This window comes from Hylobates moloch, unplaced genomic scaffold, assembly GCF_009828535.3.
Source record: "Hylobates moloch isolate HMO894 unplaced genomic scaffold, HMol_V3 SCAFFOLD_11, whole genome shotgun sequence".
Lineage (NCBI taxonomy): Eukaryota > Metazoa > Chordata > Mammalia > Primates > Hylobatidae > Hylobates > Hylobates moloch.
In genome coordinates, this window is record NW_026652286.1 from 89,392,688 (window position 1) to 89,403,771 (window position 11,084).

Consider the following 11,084-nt stretch of genomic DNA (forward strand, 5'->3'; position numbering starts at 1 on the left):
GAACTTAAAATATATAAATAGACCTGTGTATATATAGGAATTTGACATATGATTAAGATGTCACAAATTAGTGGAGGAAGGATAATTTATTGAGAGTTCACCAAAAAAAGTATTCAATCTCCACCTCATACCATATACAAAAGTGAATTCCAGATAGATTAAACATCTAAAACTGAAAGGTAAAATGCCAGACCTAATTGAATGAAAATCAATAAAGCTCTCCTCATGCTCTTGGGCAGGGATGGACTTCACAAACAAAACAAAAATAGCCAAAACCACAGACAAAAATTGACTAATTTGACTATATCAAAAATAAAGATTTCTATTAATTGAAAGGATGCTGTATTCGTTTTCTAGGGCTTTTGTAACAAAGTACCACAAACTGGTGGCTTAAAAGAGCAGAAACTTATGGTCTCACAGTTCCAGAGGCTAGAAGTCTGAAATCCAGGTGCCAGCAAGGCCAGGCTGTCTCAGAAACCTGTAAGGAGGAACCCTTCCTCACCCCTTCCAGCCTCTGGTGTTTGCCGCCGACCACCAGGCTGTCTCAGAAACCTCTAAGGAGGAACCTTTCCTCTCCTCTTCCAGCCTCTGGTGTCTGCTCCTGACCCTTGGCTTTGCTTGGTTTGTAGGTTCATTGCTCCTGTCTCTGCCTCCATCACCGCGTGGCCCTCTTCTCCCTGTGCCTCTGCCCTTCTTTAAGGACATCAGTCATATTGGATTAGGGCCCACCTTAAAGACAACATTTTAACTTGATTACATCTACAAAGACCATCTACATTTCCAAGTAAAGTCACATTCAAAGGTACCAGGGGTTAGGGCTTCAAAATACCCTATGGAGGGAAATCAACCCCTAATAGGTGGCATAACTTCAATTTCTGCCTTCACCTTTACATGGCATTCTCTTCTTTGTGTTCTCTTTCTGTCCTCTTCTCTTCCTATAATGATACCAGGATTGGATTTAGGGTCCACCTGATTTCATCTTGGGATCCATGTGTATTAGTCTGTTTTCATGTTGCTGATAAAGATATACCCAAGACTGGGTAATTTATAAAGAAAAAGAGGTTTAATGGACTCATAGTTCCACATGGTTGGGGAGGCCTCACAATCACGGCAGAAGCCAAAAGGCATGTCTTACATGGTGGCAGGCAAGAAAGAAATGAGAACCGAGTGAAAGGGGTTTCCCCTTATAAAACCATCAGATCTTGTAAGACTTATTCACTGCTACAAGGACAGTATGGGGGAAACCGCCCCCATGATTCAATTATCTCCCACTGGGTCCCTTCCACAACATGTGGAAATTATGGGAGTTACAATTCAAGATGAGATTTGGGTGGGGACACAGCCAAAGCATATCACCATGTTATGGATATGGTTTAATCTGTTTTGCATTGCTATTAAGCAATACCAAGAGTGGGTAATTTATAAGGAAAAGAGGTTTATCTGGCTCATCATTCTGCAGGCTATATAAGCATGGCACCAGCATCTGCTCAGCTTCTAGTGAGGCCTCAGGGAGCTTACAATAATGGCAGAAGGTGAAGGGGGAGCAGCTGTGCCACATGGCCAGAGCAGGAGCAAGAAGATGCCAGGCTCTTTTGAACAACCAGCTTTCACATGAACTAAGAGCAAGAACTCATTCATTACCTCAGGAAGGGCACTAAGCCATTTGCGAGGGATCTTCCCCCATGACCAAAACACCTCCCTCCAAAATTAGGGATCACATTTTGACATGAGACTTGGAGGGGACAAACATCCAAACTGTATTAGGATCCTTTACCAATCACATCTGCAAAACCATATTTCCAAATAAGGCCATATTCTGTGGTTCCAAGTGAACAAAAGTTATTGGGAGACATCACTCAACCCACTACAATCAGCCCTCTGGCCCCTCAAAGTTTACATCCTTTAAATGCGCAAAATACATTCACCTCATCCCAACATTCACAAAATTCTTAACCCAATCCAGCAACAATTCCAAGTCTAAAATGGCATTTAAATATTATCAATTGAATGAGTCTCAAATCTCATAACCCAAATTATCTAAATCAGGTATGGGTGAGACTCTGAATATGATCCACCCCAGGGGAAAAATTCCCTTCCATCTGTGGACCTGTGACACTAGAAAATAAGTTATCTGCTTCCAAAATGCAATGGTGGACAGGCATGGCATGGATATTCCCATCTCAAAAGGGAGGAATTGAAAGAAATAAAGGGGTCACCATTCCTAGCCAAGTCCAAAACCCAGCAGCAAAAATGTCAATAGGTTCAAGGTCTGAGAAAGAATAATCCTCTATGTTATCTGGGCCTGCAGTGGCAGCTTCTGCCTCTGTGCCTGCCTCTCTAGCCTCTAACTCCACATCTGTGTGTCTGTCCTCAGTCATGGATCCTTTTCCTTTAACAGCAGCACATGTTTACAGCTGAGCAGCTCTGTCAACTAGTTTCCTGTCTATAGAATCCCAGAAGTCTGATAGCTTTTCTTCATTTCATAGTTTCTGTCAGTCCAGGCTGGCCGTGTTCCTATTGGTATAATATTCTCAAAAATTTGGTGGGTCTCCTGTGTATGCCAAGGGGATACATGTCATTAGACAGAAGCATTCTCCATAGATACTTCCTGATTAACCCCACCTCTGTTCCTGGCTTCTACTGTGATGGCTGATTGGAATCATGAGTCACACACCTAATCTCTTTGCAAAATGTAGTCCAGCCACAGCTTCGGAGCTCTCTCCAGTGTGCTTTCTCAACAGAGAAACCAAGAACCTCTCAAATCATAAAGTACTGGTTCATTTATGCTTAACAATTTCTTCCTCAATTTATCTCTTCCTCTTGCACTTCACTATAAGCAATAAGGAGAAACCAGGCTGCACCCTCCATATTTTGCTTAGAAATATCCTCAGCTAAATATCCAACTTGAATTCTGCTTTTCGCCCAACAGCAGAACATAAATCAGCCAAGTTCTCTGACGCCTTATAAGAATCACCTTTGCTCAGTTTCCAATAACATGTTCCTCATTTCTTTCTACCATCTCACCAGAAGTACCTTTAATGTTCCTATTTCTAGCAACGTTCTTTCTATATATATGATTATATATATTCTCTAAGATGGTAGAAGCTTTCTCAACCATTCTCATCACTTCCATCTAAGCCTTCACTAGAATTGCTTTTAACATCCATATTTCTAGCAACAGTCTCTTCTTCAATGCTACCAGGCTTTTTCTATTATGAAATTCAAAAGTATGTATTACAGCAGCACCCATTTCCCAGTAACAAAGTCTGTATTCATTTCCTAGGGCTGATATATCAAAGTACCACAAACGGGGTGGCTTAGAACAACAGAAATGTATCCTCTCACAATTCTGGAGGCTAGAAGACTGAAATCGAAGTGTGGGCAGGTCCATGCTCCCCCTGAAGCATCCAAGAAGGAATCCTTCCTTGCCTCTTTCAGCTTTTGAGGGCCCCAGGCATTCCCTGGCTTACGGCATCATAACTTCAATCTTTGCCACCGTCTTCACATGGCCTTCTTGTTTGTCTCTCTGTGTTTTCTCCTTCTCTTATATGGACACCAGTCATGGAATTTAGGGTCCACCCTACATCTAGGAGTACAAAATCTTGAGATCCTTAATTAGTTACATTTGCAAGGACCCTATTTACAAATAAGGTCACATTCTGAGGTTCCAGGTGGACATGAATTCTTGGGAGACACTATTTAACCTACTACAGATACTATGGACAAAAAGACAAGTGACAACTGATAGAAAATATTTCGAAGTCTAAAGTCATTAAGGATTACAATATATAACATGCAAGAAACACAAATCAACAAGACGGGAAATTCTTAAGAAAAGTAGGCAAAGGAGATGAATAGGCAATCCGTGGAAGCAGAAACCCAAATGAATAAAACTTTTATAAGGAGCTATTTGGCCTCACTTCATAAGAGAAATCCAAATTAAAACAAGGAAATCCCACTTTATGACCAAAACATTAGCATGAAAAATTAAGTCAGATAACACGTGTTAGAAGAATGTGTAGAAATGGAAACCCTACATAAGCTACACTGACTTCTCCTCTTGCTCAGTGTAAATCCAGTGTCTATACTCTAACCCACAAGAGTCTGCAATTCCTTGTCCCACTACAGCTCCAACCTCATCTCCAGCCACCCTCTGCTTCCCTCTCTCTGCTGCAGCCCACCAGCTTCTGCGCTGTTCCTCTAACAGGGCAAGCATGCTTTGACCCCAGGGCTTCAGCACTTGCAGTTTCCTCTGCCTGGAATGCATACTCCATTCATCTGAATGGCTTGGTCTCTTATTTCATTGAGTTCTCTGCTCAGATGTCACCTTTTTAAGGAGTCTTCATTAATCACTCTAGTAACATAGGATAGAACCTTCCCTCTTTCCTGGTTTTTCTCCATCACAGTTATAATTCTCCAGAACATTTTATATTTTGCTTGTCTGTTTATTGTCTATCTTCCTCTACTAGAATGTACACTCAGTTTTGCTCACTGCAGCATCCTCCAAGCCTAGAACTGTTCCTTAAGAAGGTGACATTTGAACAAAGAACTCAATGAAATAAGGTGCTCAATAAATGTGCTGAATGAATAATGAAGTCCTACTGTTTATTGATTATTATACATTGAGTGCTTTAGTTGTACTATTTCATTTGATTCTTACAACCGTATGAGTTAGTCATTATTAATTCCATTATACTAACTTGGAGACTGAGGCTCAGAAGGGTTAGGCAACCAGTGGAGATCACACAGCTAACAAATGATTGATCCAACCTGGTTGATTCAAAATCCCAGACCCTCACACTTCATTGTACTCTGTCAATCTCCCACAGAGTTCACAGTTCTCACATGGCAGTCATGCATGTACACAGCTGAGATCTCCTGCTGCAGGGAGCGTGGTTATCATTCTTCTAGATCCACCACCATGTTAGTGCTAAGGCCACGCTTCCCTCAGGCTGCTCTCAGCCAAGGACTAAGCACGGCTGGTACTAGTTCAGGCCTCTTCTAGTGGCAACTTTGTCTTGACGCTCCCCATCAGCCTGGCCAACACCTTCTGAGACCTGCAATGGGCTTGAGATTCTTCCTATCCCATTCTCCTTTCTTCTTTTATCCTTTCTCAAGGTCAGACCAGTGTTGAGGTCTGAGGCTATCCCTGCCTTCTCCTGCCCCGTCCCCTTTGTCCTTTATAGATATCGTTCCCTCAGTAAAGCTCTTGTGCCCCTAAGCACAGCTTGGCCTCTCCTTCTTGGATGTCCAGCTCTAATATACCTCATGACACTCAGGAGTTAGCCAGCACAGCACATGCTAAAGCTGGGCACACACATTCCCAGGACCCAGCAATTCCATTCCTATATATATGTTCAACAGAAATGCAGACATGTTGTTACAAAAGATAAGGACAGGACAGGCACGGTGGCTCACACCTGTAATCCCAGCACTCTGGGATGCCAAGGCTGGTGGATTGCTTGAGCTAGGAGTTCAAGACTAGCCTGGGCAACATGACGAAACCCCGTCTCTACTAAAAATACAAAAATTATCTGGGCTTAGTGGGGAGTGCCTATGGTCCCAGCTACTCAGGGGGCTGAGGTGGGAGGATTGCTTGAACCTGGGAGGTGGAGGTTGCAGTGAACCGAGATCACGCCACTGCACCCCAGCTTGGGTGACAAAGCAAGACCCTGTCTCAAAAAAAAAAAAAAAAAAAAAACCCCAAAAGGACAATAACATACAGAGCAGCACTATTCACAATAGCCCCAAACTGGAAATTACTCAAAGGCCTATCAATGGTTGAATGAGTAGCTACATGGTAGTTTTTCACACAATAAAATATTATACAGCAAAGACAATGAACAGTCTACAATTAGAAGAATACGAATGAATCTCATAAACACTGAGTGAAATATACCAGATGCAGAAGAATATATACTGTCAGATTCTTGCCTTTTTTTTTTTTTTTTTGAGGCAAGGTCTCACTCTGTTACCCAGCTGGAATGCAGTGGCTCAATCTGGGCTCATTGCAGCCTCTACCTCCCCAGGCTAAGGTAGTCCTCCCACCTCAGCCTCCCAAGTAGCTGGGACTACAGGGATGCCCCAACATGTCCAGCTATTTTTTTTATTATCATTATTTTATAGAGACAAAGTTTCAGCATGTTGCTCAGGCTGGTCTCAAACTCCTGGGTTTGAGCCATCCTCCTGCCTCAGCCTCCCAAAGTGCTGGGATTACAGGCATGAGCCATTGTGCCTGGCCTTATATACTATAAGATTCTATTTATACAAAGTGCAGAACTAATTTATGATGTTAAAAGTCAGGACAGCAGTTACCCTTGGAAGGTGGGGTAGTGACTAGAAGGGACATAATAGGAAATTCTAGTGATCTTCTATTTTTGCATCTGGATAGAAGTTATGTGACTCAGTTTACCTTCTGGAAATCAGAAATGTGCAACTGTACAATCTGTACACTTTTCTATATATGGTAGACTCCAATAAAAAATATTTAATGAAAAAGTAAAAGAGTAGGCCAACATTGCACTCTCAACCAAAAGCCAAAATCATAACCCAAGTGATAAGCCCTAACCTTGTTCCTGTCAGGGCGTCACCATCCTCATGGTCACCTCATGGCTCAAAGCTGTCCCTTGCCCTTATCCTTGATGGCTAGTATGTCACCAAGTCCTGATGACTCTTCCTGCACAATCCCTGTCAGCTCTGACCAGTTTCCTGTGTTTCTGCTGTCACTGCTCCATTTGATGCCTGAATTTAGCAAAAGTTAGCATCTAACTGGTCTTTCAGCCAGGGCCAGGACTAGGGGGAGGAAAGTACGGCACCTAGGGGGCAAAATGTAAGGAATCATCACCCTCAGGATCTTGTAATTTCAGGATCAGTCCCTGACAGTGATGCTTCTTTAAATTTTCCCTGCCTCAGCCTAGTCCCAGCCTGCCCTCAGCTTCCCACTTTTCCCTCCAGCACACGTGGCTCCATGTTGCCAAATTACTCTTCTTGCTTCCGTCATGGCCCTCCCCTGCCCAAGGATTTACTAGTGTCCCATCTGCCTACTAAATTAAGGATGGCCCTGGGGTGGACACACATCTCCCTTCACCTCAGTTTCTTTATAAGGACGGTGAGAAACCTGGACCCAGACGTTTCCTTCAAGTGCCAACTCCAGGCAGTTATAATAGCTATCTCAAGCCCTGGGTTGACATAGGCCTCTGAGGACAAGTACAGATTCACTGTACAAAGGTATCAACCATGTACGGTGGCTCACACCTGTAATTCCAGCACTTTGGGAGGCTGGGGCAGGTGGATCACTTGAGGTCAGAAGTTCAAGACCAGACTGGCCAACATGGTAAAACCCTGTCTCTACTAAAAATACAAAAATTAGCTAGGTGTGGTGGCCCACACCTGTACTCCCAGCTACTCAGGAAGTTGAGGCAGGAGAATTGCTTGAACCCCAGAGGTGGAAGGTGCAGTGAGCTGAGACTGCACCACTGCACTCCAGCCTGGGCAACAGAGACCCTGTCTCAAACTATATAACTGCTATAACAAACTAATACAGACTACTAGATGACTTAAGCAATGGTTATTTCCCACAGTTCTGCAGGCTGGGAACTCCTAGATCATAGCACATGTAAATTTGGTGTCAGGTGAGGGCTCACTTCCCGGTTCACAGACAGTGCTTTCTTGCTGTGACCTCACATGGTGGAAGGGGCAAGGAAGTTCTCCAGGGCCTCTTTTCTAAGGGCACTAATCCCATTCATAAGGCCTCCACCCTCGCGACCTTATCGCCTCCCCAAGTCCCCACCCTCTACTACTATCACCTTGAAGGTTAGGATTTCAACATAGGAAGAGTGAGGGGACATAAACATGCAGCCTATAGCAGCAAGAAAGAGGACAATTGTGATACGCATGTCAGGTATTTGCCTTAAGTAAATCTAAACTGTGTACCCTGGCATTCCTTACCCTCCATAATCTAGTCTTACCCTACAATGGTCCTGTTTCCTAGGGAATCAATTCTAAAATGTTCAGCCTAGGTTCTAAAATAAGCTAAGCAGAGGCAGACTGAAACAAGCTGCACTGTGCTGGAGGCAGCATGGTCACCTGTGGTGGTCATGTCACTCTCAGGTCCACCAGGGCCAAGCCCCTATGAAGGTGGTCAGTCCTCAGGCTCCCTGGGGCTCATCTCCATTTCTGGAATCCAATTACAAAACATTGATCTGATCCCACTCCAGAGAGCTGATTTATGCCCCGGCTAAGGGAAAAGGAACCAAAAATATTGTACCCATTTGTTCAAGCTGTGGATGGTTAAACAGGGTCACCTCTCGCCTGCCAACTGGCCTGGTCCTCTCAGCTCCTCTGGCACCTGCTGGAGGCAGCTGGATTTGGCAGGTGGCCAGGCAGGTCAGCCCAGCCAAGAGGACAAAGCCCAGACTGTGAACCCATGGAAATGCCAACCCAATGCCCCTTGGAGGCCCCCAGGGCTTTCTGAGTCCAAGACACACACACATACACACACACCCACACACACACGTACCTAACAGTTCATGAGTTACTGAATGGAAAAATCTTCCTAGTCCCTAGTTTTTCTTCTTTCTTTCCCATCATCTTTTCACCCAAATCGTAATGTCTGGGCTTTGCCGGAGCTGGCACATGCAGGGACCTCTGGTCAGAGAGACTCCAGAAGAGATGTCCTTCCTCTCCGTCTGGGTGAGCAGCAACACACAGCCACCCAAAAGGCAGGTGGGGAAGGCAGGTATGTATGAAGGCGGGTGTGCATGAAGGCGGGTGTGTATGAAGGCAACACAAGATTTGTGCTCTGCTTGGACAAAGTGCCAGAAAGATGCAGAAAAGAAGGGATTGATTCTTTAGAGTCAAGTATGGAGGCTTCTTGGAGGAGGTGACTGATGTGGGCCTTAAGGGATAAATAACAGCATAACAGCTGCAAAAAAACGGAAAAGCTTGTGCCAAAAGACAGAGGCAGGAATAAACTTGACAGATTATCAAGCACCTCCTGGAGCTCAAAACCCCAGGACAGGGCCTGTGTGTCCTCCAGGCCATGACCTCATTTCCAGAGCTTCAGGACAGCGGGTGGCAATCTTTGCTCTGCCTTCCCCAACCGGGCAGCATTTCTAGTTGGCTCCAACAGCTCCCTATGGACCACTGTCAAACCTTCCCAGGGACATTCCTAACATCCCTTGTCCAGGGAGGACCCCTGTGGGGAAAATCATGGCAGGTGAAACAGTAGGAAGTGAGGTTTCTAGAGATTGGAGAAGCCAGAGAAATGAGCGGGGCAGCTGGGCTCCACTCCTCCTTCTCCGGAAATGCCCAGCGAGGGGTTGATCCTGCCTCCTTCCTGCGAGGCTCGCCATCCTTCACCCACTGCTGCCTGCTCCTGTGAAACCCGGAATGCATGTGTGACCGAATAAACAGCGGGGCTGGCAGTGGGGGCATGAGACTGCGCACGCACCACGCTCACTGGGGCTGGGGCGCACCCTTCTCCCATGAGCCAAACCGAATAACCTGATTCTCAGGAAGGAGTGTCAGAGAAGCCACTCAGAAGGACTTGGATACTCTGTGGGGACAAAGTTGGAGCACAGAGGATAAGAGGGACAGAGGGGGCTGCGTGAGGGAGGGGGATGGAAGAAACCCCCTTTCCTCTTTCCATCCACCACCCCCTACTCCTACCACATGCCTACAGGCACCCTTCAAAGCCCTCCTCCTCCACCCACCCTCCCCACCTGCCCCAGCCAAAAAAGCCCGAGGTCTACCCAAGGGCAAGGACCACGCTCTCTAGTCCATTGTCTTAGGAAGCAAGGCTATGCGGTGGAATTAACAAGGGGTGGGGAGGCTAAGTGTAGATTTTGTTTCCAGTTATGACTTCTCTAAGTGGGTGACCTGGGGCAAGGTCCTCATCTGTAACAAACATAGGTCTTTCATCTGCCAATTGAGACCTGATTATAGCACCTACCTCCCAATATGGAGGGGATTAAATGAGATTTTTGTAAATTCCCAGAACATACTTCTCTAGTAATATGCTTCATTTTCAAGTGTACAGCTCACCTCCTCACCGACATTGCAAGCTCCAGAGGGGAAGTTTTGTGCCCCCATCCCACCCCCATCACACAGTGCTGGGCATGGGGACAGCTCAATAAATGCCCTTTGGAAATCACAGCTTATCAAACAAGAGGGAGGAAAAGGAGGCAGAATCCTGGGAAGGGTGCTTTGACCCCCGAGGCTGGGCAGGAGGCTGAGCCCCATCTTTCTAATCTAGGTGTAAAGAGCCTGTGTTCATTATTTTAACAGTTATTCGTGATCAAACGATTTGGTGTTAATGTGGATCTAATGTATAAATCCATACGGGTCCCACAGTCATTTAGCATTAATTAAACAAGGCCATTCTAAGGCTGGGATTCCACTGGGTTTATTGTGCTTAGCAGTGAATGGCAGAAACCACTCAGCTACTCTGCTTTCTCTCTGCTCCTGTCTTGTCCCATTTACCTCTGGAGAGCAGGGGAAGGGCAGGCTTGAAGCTACCCTGGACAGAGGGTGGGGCACAGGGAGGACCCTGGCTAGGGTGTGGAAAGCTGACTGACAGGTGAGGAGCTCCACAGAGGCCCTGCTTGCAAAGAAGAAATAAGGGTTGCATTAGCATACCACGGGCCTGGATGCCCAGAGAACAGGATTTTAGTCCTGCTCTGCTGCTGATGACTAGCTGTGCAGCCTCGTGCAAGACACTTCCCTGCTCTGTCTTCATCGGTTAATTAAGAAGCCTGGACAAGCCAACGTCATTCCCTCTACCTGGAATGCATCTCCTTCCGTTTCCCCGTGGCTGCTCCTTTCCATCTTTCACATCTCAGCTCACATGTCAGCTCCTCCAAGAAGAGATAACCATCCTCTGTTACCACCACTCCCCACCACCCAAGCACTCTGGAGCACATCGTCTCTGTTCTAGTTTCTTTATGGAACTTACCACTGTCTTAATTATCTCTGCATTTGTACTCACTTGTTCCCTTGTGTGTTATCTCTGTCTCCTCCCCACTGTCATCTCCACAAGATCAAGAGCTTCATATGTCTTATTCATCTCTTTCACACCAATTAAG